Source organism: Loxodonta africana, chromosome 1 (assembly GCF_030014295.1).
Source record: "Loxodonta africana isolate mLoxAfr1 chromosome 1, mLoxAfr1.hap2, whole genome shotgun sequence".
Lineage (NCBI taxonomy): Eukaryota > Metazoa > Chordata > Mammalia > Proboscidea > Elephantidae > Loxodonta > Loxodonta africana.
Genome location: NC_087342.1, coordinates 78,546,907 through 78,562,155, shown reverse-complemented (window position 1 = coordinate 78,562,155; position 15,249 = coordinate 78,546,907). Strand labels below are relative to the sequence as shown.

The following is a 15,249-nucleotide window of genomic DNA, read 5'->3' as shown; positions in this document are numbered from 1 at the left end:
AAATGTGTGAAATGTAGGTAAAGTGGTGCTTAGAGGGAAACTTGTGGATTTAAACACTTTCATTAGAAAAGAAGATCTAAAATCAATGACCAAAGGTTCCACCTTAAGGAACTAGAATGAAGTAAAGCCAATGTAAACAAAAGGAAAGAAAGCATAAAGATAAGAGCAGAAATCAACAAAATAAAGACAAACAACAAAGGTATTTATAAAACTCTAACTAGCGTGATCAATAAAAAATAACAAAGAACACAAGTTACCAGTATCAGGGATGGAAAGTGGTTATCACCAGAAACCCTACATGCATTGAAAGAATAATAAGAGAACATTGTAAACAATTTATGCCAACAAATATGAAAAATTTAGATGAAATGAACAATTTTTTTAAAGTACAACTTATTAAAAATTGAGAGATGAAACAGAACATTTGAATTGCTCTATAAGTATTAAAGAAACTGAATTTGTTATCAAATCCTTCTATGAAGGAAACTGTAGGCCCAGGTGGTTTTTCTGGTAAGTTCAAACTTTAAAAAAAAAAAATGCTGAACTTGTTTTATGAGGTCAGCACATCCCTAATACCAAAACTTGACAAAGACATTTGAACAAATGTTTACAGGCCAATATTCCTCATAAATATGGATGCAAAAATCCTTTACACAATGTTAACAAATCAAATCCAAAAATACGTAAAAATGATAAATCATCATAAACAAGTTGGGCTTATGCTAGAAATGCAAGGTTTTTTTCATCATTCTAAAATCAATGTAATTCATTATATTAACAGAATAAAGAGAAAAACCATATTATTTCAGTAGATATAGAAAGGTATTTGACAAAAGTTAATATCCATTCATGATTTTAAAAAAAAGAAAAGAAAACTCTCAGGAATAGTAGGAAAATTTCTATTACAGGTGAAGGGCAACTATGGAAAACCTACAGGTAACATCATATTTAATGGAGACAGATTCAACTAATTCCTCCTGAAACTGGCAACAAGGAAAGGATGTCCTCTTTTGCCACTTTTTTTTTTTATTCAACGTTATTCTGGAGATCCTAGTCATTGCAATAAAACAAGAAAAAGAAATTTTAACTGCCTAGAATGGAAAGAAAGAAGCAAAATTTTCCCTATTTTCAGATGGTAAGATTATTTACCTAGACAGTTCTAACATCTGTAAACAGGTACTAAAGCTAATAAATTAACTCATCAAGGTCACAAAATATAAGATTAATATACAAAAATCAATTTAATTCTTTATATATTAGCAGGGAAAATAGAAAAGTGACATTTTAAAAATCTCATTTACAGTAATACCATAAAATACAATTCATTGTGACCCTATAGGACAGAGTAGAACTGCCCCATAGAGTTTCCAAGGTTGTTATCTTTATGGAAGCAGACTGCCACATCTTTCTCCTGTGGATTGGCTTCTGGATTTGAACCACTAGCCTTGGGTTAGCAGCCAAGCACTGAACCCCTGTGCCACCAGGGATCCTCATAAAACATAATAAAAACCAAACCTAGTGCTGTCGAGTTGATTCCGACTCATAGTGACCCTATAGGACAGAGTAGAACTGCCCCATAGAGTTTCTGAGGAGCACCTGGAGGATTTGAACTGCTGACACTTTGGTTAGCAGACATAGCACTTAACCACTAAGCCACCAGGGTCTCTATAAAATATAATACCTAGGGATAAATTTAACAAAAGATATAGAAGTCTAATATACTAAAAACTACAAAACACTGCTGTGAAAATCTAAAGAAAAGCTAAGCAGGTGGAAATATATTTATGTTCATGAAACGGGAAACTCAAGATAAAATTCTCCCAGAATTTACCTATACATTCAATGCAATCCCAATGGGCTTTTTGTAGAAATTGGAAAGCTTATTCTAAAATATATACAGAAATGCAAAAACCTCAGGAAAAAAAAAAAATTTAAGAACAGTAAGGAAGATAAGGGAGAAGAGAAGCAGGTAGGAGGGCTTTCAAGACCCAAAGAGAAAACTCATACCCTTTAGCCATTATTCCCCAAACCCTATATTTCGCCATCAGTTAGATGGCATAAAACTTAGACTCTTCAAAAACAGTAAGGGCTGTCATAAAACCCATTGCCGTCAAGTCGATTCCAACTCATACTACCCTGAATCCACCTGCAGCTCTTTGGAAACCCTATAGGGCAATTCTACTCTGTCCTGAGGGTCTCTATGAGTCACAATCGACTCAATGGCAATGGGATGAGTTTTGGGTTTTATGTCTTCATGCTCAATACTGTTTTTATCCACATTGTTGAATGTGATGTTAATCCCAACCAGTGTAACTTTTTTTTCCCAGGCGTTATATATATTTTTTATCTCTAGAAGTTTTACTTGGCTCTTTTTTGTATCTTTCATAACTGCGTTTTCCTCCACCTTCTTGTACATATGGGATATATCTATAATGGCTGTTTAATGTTATTATCTACTAATTCTAACATCTATGTCATTTTAGGGTCTTTTTAACACACAACAGGTTAATATCTTTAATATGTAATGAGCTCATACAAACTTATCAGGGCCCAGTAGATAGAAGCAATGGACACTGATGATCCACAAAACAAGAAATACAGCTGCTTAACATGAAAAGATGTTCTATTTTGCTAGAAATCAAAGAAAATGCAAACTGAAACACAATATTCTTCATTATCAAATTAGCAAATCTTTAGCCAGATGATAATAACCAGTACTGATAAAACGATGAGAAGCACACATTCATCCTTGAGTGGAAATTGATACACACATTTCTGGAAACATTTTTTGGTACATAGCAAGAGCCTCAAAAGTTTTTATACTCTTTAATTCAATAATCCCACCTCTGGAAATCTATCCTAAGGAAATGACAGTGAGAAAAAGCTTTACGCACAAAGATAGTCATCTATTTATAACAGTGAAAACTTAGCAACAGAACTGGGATCTAGTGCTGCTATAACAGAAATACCACAAGTGGGTGGCTTTAACAAACAGAAATTTTTTCTCACAGTTTAGGAGCCTAGAACCTCAAATTCAAGGCACCAGCTCTAGGGGAAGGCTTTCTCTCTCTGTCAGCTCTGGGGGATATTCCTTACCTCCTTTCAACAACTGTGGGCCTGGTGTTCCTTGGAGGTCTCTATGTGTCTTGGCATCAATCTTCCCCTGGGTCTAGGAGGTTCTCACTGCGGGGACCCCAGGTCCAAAGGACATGATCCACTCCTGGATCTTCTTTCTTGGTGGTAGTGAGTTCCCTCATCCCTGGGCTTCACCTCCACCCTCCAGGCCCACTGAAACAGTAACTCTGCTTCCTTGACTTTGGGCTGCCCATCCTATCCCATCAAGTGGCAACCCCATTTTCTTGCCCCAGCAAGCCTCATTCTTCTGTCCCTTGGGCATGACAACCCTACTCCCTCAGCTTTGGGCATCAGATCCAGCCACATCCCCTGGTACTTGTGAATGGCTGCCCAGAACCAAGTTGGTGAAGATCTAACTCTTTGAAACATAGGAGGCTGTAGCCCTACCCTTTGAGACTCAGCAGACCATGTGTCATGGATTGAATTGGGTCCACCAAAAATATCTGTCAACTTGTCTCTCTTCCTCTGTGGGTCAGTTTCCTGCTCCATCTCACGCTCATCCCCTGGTTCTGCTGCCACCATTTCTCTGCCACTGCTTCTCACCATCTGTGCCAGCTCCAGTGTTACAGCTCTCCTCATTCGCTGCTGAGCCCTCAGCAAAATAGTCTCCAACATCCATAATTACACCAATAGTCTCTTCGAGGCAATCTAGGCTTTTACCATTAAAAAAAAAAAAAGGCACCTTAAAACTCCTTCAGCCTCTACCCATTCAAAGTTCCAAAACAGTTTCCACATTTTAGGTATCTGTTAGGTACCCACTCCTGGCACCAAATTCTGTCTTAGTTGTCTAGGGCTGCTGTAACAGAAATACCGCAGGTGGATGGCTTTAACAAACAGAAGTTTATTCTGTCATGGTTTAGGAGGCTGGAAGTTCTAATTCAGGGTGCCAGCTCTAGGAGAACTCTTTCTCTGTCAGCTCTGAGGGAAGGTCCTTGTCACCAGCCTTTCCCTGAGTCTAGAAATTTCTCAGCACAGGGACCCCGGGTCTAAAAGACATTATCCACTCCTGGCTTTCTTTCTTTGTGGTAGGAGGTCCCTCCTCTCTTCTCTCTTCTGTCTCCTTTTATCTATTGTATGATAAAAGGTGTGACTCAAGCAAGGGTGGTGCATCCCACCCTATCCTCATTAACATAACAGACAACTCACTCCCAAATGGGACCATAATGACAGGCATAAACCCATTGCTGTTGAGTTGATTCCCACTCATAGCGACCCTGTAGGACAGAATAGAACTCCCCCATAGAGTTTCCAAAGAGAGCCTAGTGGATTCAAGCTGCAAACCTTTTGTCTAGCAGCTGTAGGACTTAACCACTATGCAACCAGGGTTTCCATGACAGGCATAGAGGATAGGATTTACAACACATAATTACATCAGATCACAAAATGGAGGAAACCACACAATAGAGGGAATGACATGAATTTCGGGGGGACACAATTCGTTCGTGGCAACAGGCTGGATGTCTGAATTCAGGATGCAGACTCTAGGGGAAGGCTTTCTTTCTGTTGGCTCTGGAGGAAGATCATTGTCTCTTTTAGCTTCTGCTCCTAGGAGATCTTCATGTGGCTTGACCTGTGTCTTCCCCATCTCTGCTTCTCTTGCTTGCTTATTTAATCTCTTTTATATCTCAAAAGAGATTGACTTAAGATACACCCTACACTAATCCTGTCTTATAATCACAGGCATAGAAGTTAGGATTTACAATACATATTTTGTGGGGACATAATTCAATACATAACACCACCTAGCCATTCAAAAATAAAATCAGTAACAACATAGCAGAAATGCCTGGGATGTGTTAACAGAAAACAGCTACATTAAATTACAGAAGTTAGTATTACAGCTATGGTAAACAAAAAGAAAAGTATGGAGTGCTTCACCAATTTGTATATCATCCTTGCTCAGAATGCATGCTAATCTCTGTATCATTCCAATTTTAGTATATGTGCTGCCAATGTGAGCACTTTGTTGTCAGTTTTTTTCTTTTTTGCCTCATTTTAAGTCATAATTCTCTGCTTCTTTCCCTGTCTAAAAAATCACCAAACCTGTTGCCGTCAAGTTGATTCTGACTCATAGTGACCCTATAGGACAGAGTAGAACTGCCTCACAGAGTTTCCAAGGAGTGGCTGGTGGATTCACCACCCTTTTGATTAGCAGCCAAACTGTTAACCACTATGTCACTAGGGCTCCTTTGCACGTCTAGCATATTTAATTTACATGCCTGACATTGTGAATTTTACATAGTTAAGTGCACTGTTTTTTGTTTTTTGTTTTGGTATTGCTTTAAATAATTTTGAGCTTTCTTCTGGGACACAGTTTGATCCCTTTAAGGCTTGTTTTTAGGTTTTGTTAGGCAGGACCAGAGCAAATATTATATAATATTTGGCCCCATTGCTGAGACACTACCATTTTAAGTTCTCTATTCAATGCTGTAGGTATTACAATTTTTCTTCACTCTGGCTGTTGGAAGCATAAACTATTCCAAATCCTGTGTAAGCTACAGAAATTGTTCAACCTCCCCCTCTCTGTCCGTCATTCAAATTCTACATATTTTCAAAATCACAGGTTCAAGTCTCTTCCTATTTCTCCCCCTCCACCGCAGCCACCTCCCTCCTTTGCTGCCTACCTTTCCTTAGGATCCCCAGGAATCATTCTGCCCGCGCCCCTCCTTCCCAGTGACGTTTTCCCAGCAGATTATCTCACTTGCTTCCTTCCACTCAACTTTCTAGATCAGTGGTTCCAGAATCAGGCTGACCATCAGAATCAGTCTGGGGAGAATTTTAAATGACAAATATTCCTGTCTTCCCAACTTATTTTTAATTCATTACGGAGTAGCACGGCGGGGCTAGAAATCCATATTTTATAGGTCTCAATCCATTTCACAAGTCTGACATTTTCTACAACATTTGTGCACCTTTTTCTTCCTGCGTTAGGAGGTCGATTGTGGTTAATTTCTTCATAACACCTTGTTAATATATTATAATGTTTATTTAATACTTTAATAATATTAATATATGTAACATCCCAGCTCCATCCGAGCCTCTGTCGTGTTTTACTGGTTTGAAAGGGGAGATGTTCTGTGCTGAAGAAAAGCCACAGAGTTGATTTTTTTTGGCTGTGGGAAGATACAGGCTAAGAGAAGTTTGAATGAACTTCAAAATAAGGCAGAAGATAAAATGATTTAGGATTGCCTAATACTCGTGTCTGGGTTGACTGACATGCCCAAATTAGACAAAAGGTGAAAACGTGTCTACTCTGTGCCTCCATGGTGGAGGAGATTTGAGGACCTATGCCTCGATGGTGGAGGAAATTTGAGGACCTGTCCAACTGTACGAAGGATGTGACAAAAATGTTAATTCGGTTCTTGCCCATATCCTTAGATAATCTCCTTCCTGTTCTCACTCTGGAGAACTCTGCTGAGAACAGTCGCGGTGTTCGATGGGAAGGTCTCAGTCTTCGATCTTTGGGGCTGCGGCTCTAATAGCTTGGAGCAGTGGAGATGCAGGGATCTCGATGTCAGGGTGTAGAAAATGCCTGGTACCGCGAACAGGGCCTCTTCTGGAGAAGGAGCAGCCAACCCAGATGTCCCGGGTAAAGCCGGTGGGGGTCCCTCTGTCCAGCATCAGGCGCTGGCACCTACAATTTGAGGTAACCCTGGCTATAAGTGGACGAGGTAAAGAGTATGGGGCCCTTACGGTTTTGCTCGTCCCTTCCCTTGGGGAAAGTGGTCCATCAGAATATTCCCTTGCAAATTATCGTGGCCACTGTTCCAAAGTTCTCTGAGGGCATCTGTGCATAGTTTCTTCCCTTCGAACTTGCTTGGATTTTGCCCTCTGCCTGAGTTTTCTATGCAGTTTTGGAGACTCCAAGCCAAATACAGTGAGGTTATGCAGAGCAATTTAAAAAAAAAAAAAAAGATGACTGGTGGTTTGGCCAAAATTATTGATCACTGTCTGGGTGGCTCTGAGTCCAGTCAAAAGCCAAGTGAGTGAAAGTTCAAGAGAGAAACAGTTTTTCTTTTATATTAAAAAGAAATGAACGCACAGTTCTTGTTTCAAGTTCTATTCTGAAACGCACGAGCAGGACAGAAGTATTCTCTGATAGAGAGAAACCAAAACGAACTGTTGAGGGGGCTCTGTGGCTTAGTTGGTAAAAGCGCCTGTCTAGTAAACAGGAGATCCTGGGTTCGAATCCCAGCGGAGCCTCTCTACTTGGTTTTCTGTTTTTGTTTTTTTGTCTTCAAATCTAACCTTCACAGTTTTTTTTTCCTCTTACTGCCCTTTCTCCTTCGAATTTAACAGGTAGCATCCCAAGGCTTTGGAAACAAAATGGAACTCATTTTGGTAGAACCATACAGCGCAAAAACAAACAAACAAAACAAAACAAAAAACCACGCAAACCGTTGCTGTCGAACCGATTCCCACTAATGATGATCCTATAAGAACAGAGCAGGGCTGCTCCGTAGGGTTTCCTAGGAGTGCATGGTGAATTCGAACTGCGGACCTTTCTTTTAGCAGCTGTAGCTCTTAACCCCTAAGCTGGCAGGGCTTCCCCATACAGCGCAGGACTCTCTAAAGAAAGCAAAGAGGACACTGCGCTATCTACCCTGGTGGGGTAGTGGTTAAGGGTTCGGCTGCTCACCAAAATGTCTGCAGTTTGAATTCACCAGGAGCTTCTTGGAAAATCTATAGGGCAGTTCTATCCTGGCCCTATAGGTCACTGAGTTGAAATCAACTCGACAGCAACCTGCCTAGTTTTTTTTCACCTATTGTGTTGGAGCCCTGGTGGTGCAGTGGTTACGAGCTAGGCTGTTAACCAAAAGTCGGCAGTTTGAATCCGCCAGCGCCTCCTTGGAAAACCTATGGGGCAGCTCTACCCTACCTTGTTGCTGAGTTGGAATCGACTCGACTGCAGCGGGTTTGGTTTTGTTATCTATTGTCTGATGTTTCCTTTTGGAAATACGTTAAAACATGGTAAAGCTGAAATGTGTTTAAGGCGGAAATGCGTCAGAGAAGGAAAACTCAGATATATTCCACGAAAAGGAGTGATAAAAAAAGAAGTGGTAAGACTGCACCCTGTCAAAAACGGAAAACTTAGGAGGCTCTGAAAAACAAGGTAGTCCCGTCGAGTTCCAGCTCTCACAGGTTTCATTGTACAAACCGCATCTTCCCTTGGGATTTCTGGTGCAGTGTTATCTCAGGTATTGCAATCCACATTTCATATAAAGATTTAAGAACAGCTCATTGAAGTCAGAAAGGGAATGTAGACATTGGGCATGGAATTTAATAACATACTCTCCAGTCTTTCAAACACAGGTGTCTGTGTGGGATCAGGCATTGGGTTTGGTAGTAGATGTCTTCAATCCAAGAAATTTGTAAAATCATCCTATGAATGTCTACTTAATGTTGACCAGGGCTGGCTATAAAATTACCAGCACAGTGCAAAATGAAACTGCGGGGTACCTTATTTTAAAAAGCAAGGGGGAAAGCTGATGAATAAGGCACTAAACTGTAAAACTTTTTCCTTCCTTCCTCGATGTCTCTCTAGATTGTCGTGGTGTTTTTTATTTGCTATTTCATGTAGTTCTAGTGAGAGAAAAATGATACCTTAAATTATTAGCATGCATTTTACTGTTTATTTTGTGCAATACTAAAATTCATGAGACATTACTAACACTGCCTGAAAATAGAGAGGCAAGGAACCGCCAGCATTCATAGTGAGCGCATTTCCTCTGCTCATGTGCTATGCTCCGTTGTCCCATTGGACATCTGTTAGAAAACACAAAGGCTAGGATATAATTACTAAGGGCTTCAGGAAGAGAAAAGTGGAGCACAGGATTGTACGGGTCTGTCCTCCTTAATGCTAACTAAAACGCTTGGAATGGTGAAACCTGAGTTCAAACCAGGGACCTTTACATTTTCAGTCTAATGGCACTCTCAGCCGAGCCATTTCAGCTGCTTGGTAGAACATATTCCTTTACCTTTTTTTTTTTTTTCCTTTTTTCAGTTCTTCGATTGTTCTCAACTTCTGTTTTTGTAAAGTTTCAGATTCTTAAGTGTTGCAGGCTGGTTGTTCAGTATACTTGCCCATTCAAGAAGGCTCGGAATCTACTGACTTGCACGTTGGTTGGATGCAATTGATTTAATCCAATTCCTGGCAGTGCGGGATGGATAGGTAGAGGGAGAAAGAAAAGAAGGAAGGAAGGAAAGGAGGGAGGGAGTGAGGAGTTTGGGGTGGTAATTAATCCTATAGGATACTTAAAAAATAGGATACTTAGCTGTGAAAAAAGTGAAGAGACGGGATACTCTGGAGGAAAGACAATGTCCAAAAAGGAGTTCTTTCTTCCTGTCTGGTTCTCATTTTTAAATTGACTAATAATTTTGTAGTTATATATACTAAATATAAGTGTATAGTTTGATAAATTTTCATATACATACGAATATAACGTTATAGTGACCCTACAGGACAGAGTACAACTGCCCATAGGGTTTCAAAAGAGTAGCCGGTGGATTTAAACTGCTGATCTTTTGGTCATCAGCCAAGCACTTCACCACTGTGCTACCAGGGCTCTATATGTATGTACACATGGAGCGCTGGTTGCATATATATATAAAGAGAGTAATTCACCACCTAGATAAAGATACAGAACATCTCCTGCATCTTACCAAGATCTCTTTTGGCCCTTTCATCTATAACCTTCTGCAAAGATAATCACTACTCTGTCCTCTATCAATGTATGCTAGTTTTACCTGTTTTTGAACTTCATATAAGTGGAATCACACACTATTTACTCTTCTGTGTCTGCCTTCTTTTCACCAACATTGTGTCTCTGAAATTCATCCAGGTTGTTGCATGTAGCAGTGGCTTGTTCTTTTTCATTGCTGAGCAGTATTTCATTGTATGAATATACCACAGTTTGCCAATATTTATATTATATTGATGAATATTTGCTTCATTTTTTCTTTTTAGATTTTGTGAACATGCTTTTAATGGAAATAAGCCCACATTTTTTCCTAGGCCAAATCCAGAAGTGGAATTGCTGTTATACAAAGCTATATAAAAATTTAGTTTTTTTTTTTCCTCGAAGTGGTTGTTCCAATTTAAACTTTTTCAGGCAACTTATGAAAGTTCCTGTTGCTCTACATGTTTCCCAACACTTAGAAATGACAGTCCTTTTAATTTTTACCACCCTGTTGAAGGTATGGTAATATCTTATGCATTTGAAAGTACATTTCTGTGATGACTAGCCATAAAAAGCACCTTTTCATGTGTTTTTTGGTCATTCAAATATCCTCTTTCGTAAACTGATCATTCAAGTCTTTTGTCCACTTTGGGAAGTTACTTTAAAAAAAAAAATATTTCCCGGGTTTTTACTGTGGTCCATCTCATCTTCACAATAATCTTATGAATCAGTCACTAGTATTATTTTTTTAATAATTTTTATTGTGCTTTAAGTGAAAGTTTACAAATCAAGTCAGTCTTTCACACAGAAACCCATATACACCTTGCTACACACCCCCAATTACTCTCCCCCTAATCAGACTGCCTGCTCTCTCCCTCCATCCTCTCTTTTTGTGTCCTTTTCTCCAGCTTCTACCCCCCTCCACCCTCTCATCTCCCCTCCAGGCAGGAGATGCCAACATAGTCTCAAGTGTCCATCTGATGCAAGAAGCTCACTCCTCACCAGCATCCCTCTCCAACCCATTGTCCAGTCCAATCCATGTCTGAAGAGTTGGCTTTGGGAATGGTTCCTATGCTGGGCCAACAGAAGGTCTGGGGGCCATGACCACTGGGGTCCTTCCAGTCTCAGTCAGACCATTAAGTCTGGTCTTATGAGAATTTGGGATCTGCATCCCACTGCTCTTCTGCTCCCTCAGGGGTTCTCTGTTGTGTTCCCTGTCAGGGCAGTCAGCGGTTGTAGCCAGGCACCATCTAGTTCTTCTGGTCTCAGGATGATGTAGTCGCTGGCTCATGTGGCCCTTTCTGTCTCTTGAGCTCGTAATCACCTTGTGTCCTTGGTGTTCTTCATTTTCCTTTAATCCAGGTAGGTTGGGACCAATTGATGCATCTTAGATGGCTGCTTGCTAGCATTTAAGACCCCAGATGCCACTCTTCAAAGTGGGATGCAGAATGTTTTCTTAATACGTTTTATTATGCCAATTGACTTACATGTCCCCTGAAACCATGGTCCCCAGACGCCTGCCCCTGCTACGCTGGCCTTCGAAGCATTCAGTTTATTCAGGAAACTTCTTTGCTTTTGGTTTAGTCCAATTGTGGTGACCTCCCCTGTATTGTGTGCTGTCTTTCCCTTCACCTAAAGTAGTTCTTATCTACTACCTAATTAGTGAATACCCCTCTCCCACCCTCCCTCCCTCCCCCCCTCATAACCACAAAAGAATGTTTTCTTCTCAGTTTAAACTATTTCTCAAGTTCTTATAATAGTGGTCTTATACAATATTTGTCCTTTTGCAACTAATTTCACTCAGCATAATCATAATGCCTTTCAGCTTCCTCCATGTTATGAAATGTTTCACAGATTCCTCACTGTTCTTTATTGATGTGTAGTATTCCATTGTGTGAATATACTACAATTTATCCATTCATCTGTTGATGGGCACCTTGGTTGCTTTCATCTTTTTGCTATTGTAAACAGTGCTGCAATAAACATGGGTGTACACATATCTCTTCGTGTAAAGGCTCTTATTTCTCTAGGATATATTCCAAGGAGTGGGATTGCTGGATCATATGGTAGTTCTTCACGGTAGTTCTATTTCTAACTTTTTAAGGAAGCGCCAAATGGATTTCCAAAGTGGTTGTACCATTTGACATTCTCACCAGCAGTGTAGAAGTGTTCCAATCTCTCCACAGCCTCTCCAACATTTATTCTTTTGTGTGTTTTGGATTAATGCCAGCCTTCTTGGAGTGAGATGAAATCTCATTGTATTGTAGTTTTGATCTGCATTTCTCTAATGGCTAATGATCGTGAACATTTCCTCGTATATCTGTTAGCTACCTGAATGTCTTCCTTAGTGAAGTGTCTATTCATATCTTTTGCCCATTTTTTAATTGGGTTATTTGTCTTCTTGCAGTTGAGTTTTTGCAGTATTATGTAGATTTTAGAGATGAGGCGCTGATCAGAAATGTCATAGCTAAAAACTTTTTCCCAGTCTGTAGGTAGTCCTTTTAGTCTTTTGGTGACGTCTTTGGATGAGCATAAGTGTTTGATTTTTAGGAGCTCCCAGTTATCTAGTTTTTCTTCTACGTTCTTTATAATGTTTCCTATACTGTTTATGCCATGTATTAGGGCTCCTAATGTTGTCCCTATTTTTTCTTCCATGATCTTTATCGTTTTAGATTTTATATTTAGGTCTTTGATCCATTTTGAGTTAGTTTTTGTGCATGGAGTGTGGTATGGGTCTTGTTTCATTTTTTTGCTGATGGATATCCAGTTATGCCAGCACCATTTGTTAAAAAGACTGTCTTTTCCCCATCTAACTGTTTTGGGGCCTTTGTCAAATATCACCTGCTCATATGTGGATGGATTTATGTCTGGATTCTCAATTCTGTTCCATTGGTCCATGTATCTGTTGTTGTACCAGTACCAGGCTGTTTTGACCACCATGGCGGTATAATAGATTCTAAAATCAGGTAAAGTAAGGCCTCCCACTTTGTTCTTCTTTTTCAGTAATGCCTTATTTATCCGGGGCCTCTTTCCCTTCCACATGAAATTGGTGATTTGTTTTTCCATCTCATTAAAGAATGTCGTTGGGATTTGGATCGGAATTGCATTAAATGTATAGATCGCTTTTGGTAGAATAGACATTTTTATAATGTTAAGTCTTCCTATCCGTGAGCAAGGTATGTTCTTCTACTAATGCAAGCCACTTTTGGTTTCTTGCAGAAGTGTACTGTAGTTTTCATTGTATAAGTCTTTTACATCTCTGATAAGATTTATTCCTAAGTATTTTGTCTTCTTGGGGGCTACTGTGAATGATATTGATTTGGTGATTTCCTCTTCGATGTTCTTTTTGTTGCTGTAGAGGGATCCAACTGATTTTTGTATGTTTATCTTCTATCCCAATACTCTGCTGAACTCTTCTATTTCAGTAGTTTTCTGGAGGATACCTTAGGGTTTTCTGTGTATAAGATCATGTCATCTGCAAATACAGACACTTTTACTTCTTCCTTGCCAATCTGGGTGACCTTTTGTGCTGCCTCCTCTCGGGCCCTGGCCTCGGCCCCTGCCTACCCAGCCGGGGAGTCACCAGCCCGGCTCCAGCTCCGCAGGTCCAGCCCAGCCAGGAGCAGGGCCGCCTCGTCCGCGGTGGACCGGAGCGCTGCACGGCCCGGCCCCTAGCCCTAGAGTCACCTCCGCTTCCGCTTTCCGCAGCCGCTCTGGCTGCGCCGCGCATCGTCCGCCCAAAGCCGGGAGCCAGCCCCGGGGCCCCTGGGCGCGGGGAAGGGCCGGGCGAAGCCGGAGGCGGCCTGGATAGTTCTGCCCGGTCGCTGGGCCCAGAGGACGCGCGCTCCGCGCGATAACGCGAGCCGTGGAGGAATGTGCGCTCTAGGCGCCTGCCGCGCCCACTCCTCGCAGCAGCCGCGCGGAGGGCGGAGGGCGGAGGGACTCCTTTGCAGGGACAGGGATCTTTTTATTATTATTGATTTGAAAATCGCCTTCTATATGTCAAATACATGTATTACAAATGTCTTTTCACAGTTGGCTGCCCTTCTTTTCTTAAGGAAAATGGTGGCTAAAGGAACATTATAAGCAGAAAGGAAAGAAACGATGGAGAGAGAGAAATTGATAAGTACAAAAGAAAGTTCTATCCTCAGACTTTTCCTGAAGGAGTCAAGGGAAGGTCAATTCAGGCAGCCTACTGGCAAAAAACACCTTGAAGTAGCACGGGAAAAGTCCTAGAAGCAGTAGTCTCATTTGTTCTACAATCCAGTTACATTTCTCAGAGTATAGATGGTTAACAGAATGAAATTTAGTAGTTTCAGAGATTGTGGAGTTTAGAATGGTGGGAAATCTATGTGTCCAACAAAACGTGTTCGAAACCCAACCAAAAAAAGATAGTTATATTTAAAGAAAGAGCTTCAGAAAAAAAAAAAAAAAAACACATTGTCAAGGGAGTGTAACTCAGTGTTAAAGTGTAGCATTTCACAATGCTTCCACTTCTATTCTTTACAGATCAAACAGTATTTTATTTTCTCATTCCATTACTCGCTTTTTTCCTGCTCACATGAAAATAAACTGCTGCTCCAGTAGGTCACTTTTAATGTTGTTCCTTTGTACTCAATGGTCCTTGGCATAAGCCATGGTGGTTATATGAGGAGAAAGAAGGAAACTTAGAAAGGGAGTGGAGAAAGAATAAATATTCAGGATCACTGAAGCCTGAGGCAACAAGTATTTCACCACAGTAATGGACCCACTCCCAGTGTTTTTTTGTTTTTGGTGTTTGTTTGTCTTTAGTAGTATCAGCTTTTATCAGGATAGAAAATAAAGTACACAATGAAGAGAGAAATATGAGACACCACACCATTTTCTTTTCAATTTGCTTTGTTTTTGAGGACTACCTAGGACACCAAACAATCTAAAAGTGGAATCCAAGAAGATCTACCCTCTGATTTACTGGTCTTGGTCCTCCTCCAACCCCTTATCCACCACTGCCTAAGATTAGTTTCAATCGGAGGTCATGGACAGCAGTGGATAACTTTGTCTGAGGGGAGAGAATAAGCTGAAAACATAATTTGGAAAAACACGTGAGAACATCCTTTCAATTGGGTCCTTTTAGAGTAAGGACCTAAGGCCTATGGCGATTTCCAATTCTGGCCACGATGGAATAATAGGAGCAAAGTTTACCTTGATCCCTTAAGCAATTAAAAAACAGGATAAAGTAAATGAAACTGTATAAAATAAGCAAAACAAAACAAAAACACATGATGATAACCAATATAAGACAATGATGCCTGAGAGAAGAGAAACAAATAAGGTGAGCCCTACAATTGCTCCAGCTTATCACCTGGAAAGGGATTCCAGGCCACATCATATGGAGCGGGTTTCAAACATAGTCCGGCCATATCCTTTAGCAGAAGACAGAATTGAGAATTCAGGG

At 40.5% G+C, this 15,249-nt stretch overlaps 2 non-coding genes and 1 pseudogene across 2 annotated transcripts; 1 reads left to right on the top strand and 2 right to left on the bottom strand.

Moving 5' to 3' along the window:
- LOC100660430 (etoposide-induced protein 2.4 homolog) overlaps positions 1-15,249 on the bottom strand; it is a 253,196-nt pseudogene that overhangs the window by 198,998 nt on the left and 38,949 nt on the right.
- Positions 4,994-5,097, bottom strand: LOC111748141 (U6 spliceosomal RNA). The gene has a single exon (XR_002784085.1). It is a non-coding gene; the product is annotated as a U6 spliceosomal RNA (small nuclear RNA).
- On the top strand, positions 7,265-7,338 carry TRNAT-AGU (transfer RNA threonine (anticodon AGU)). The gene has a single exon. It is a non-coding gene; the product is annotated as a tRNA-Thr (tRNA).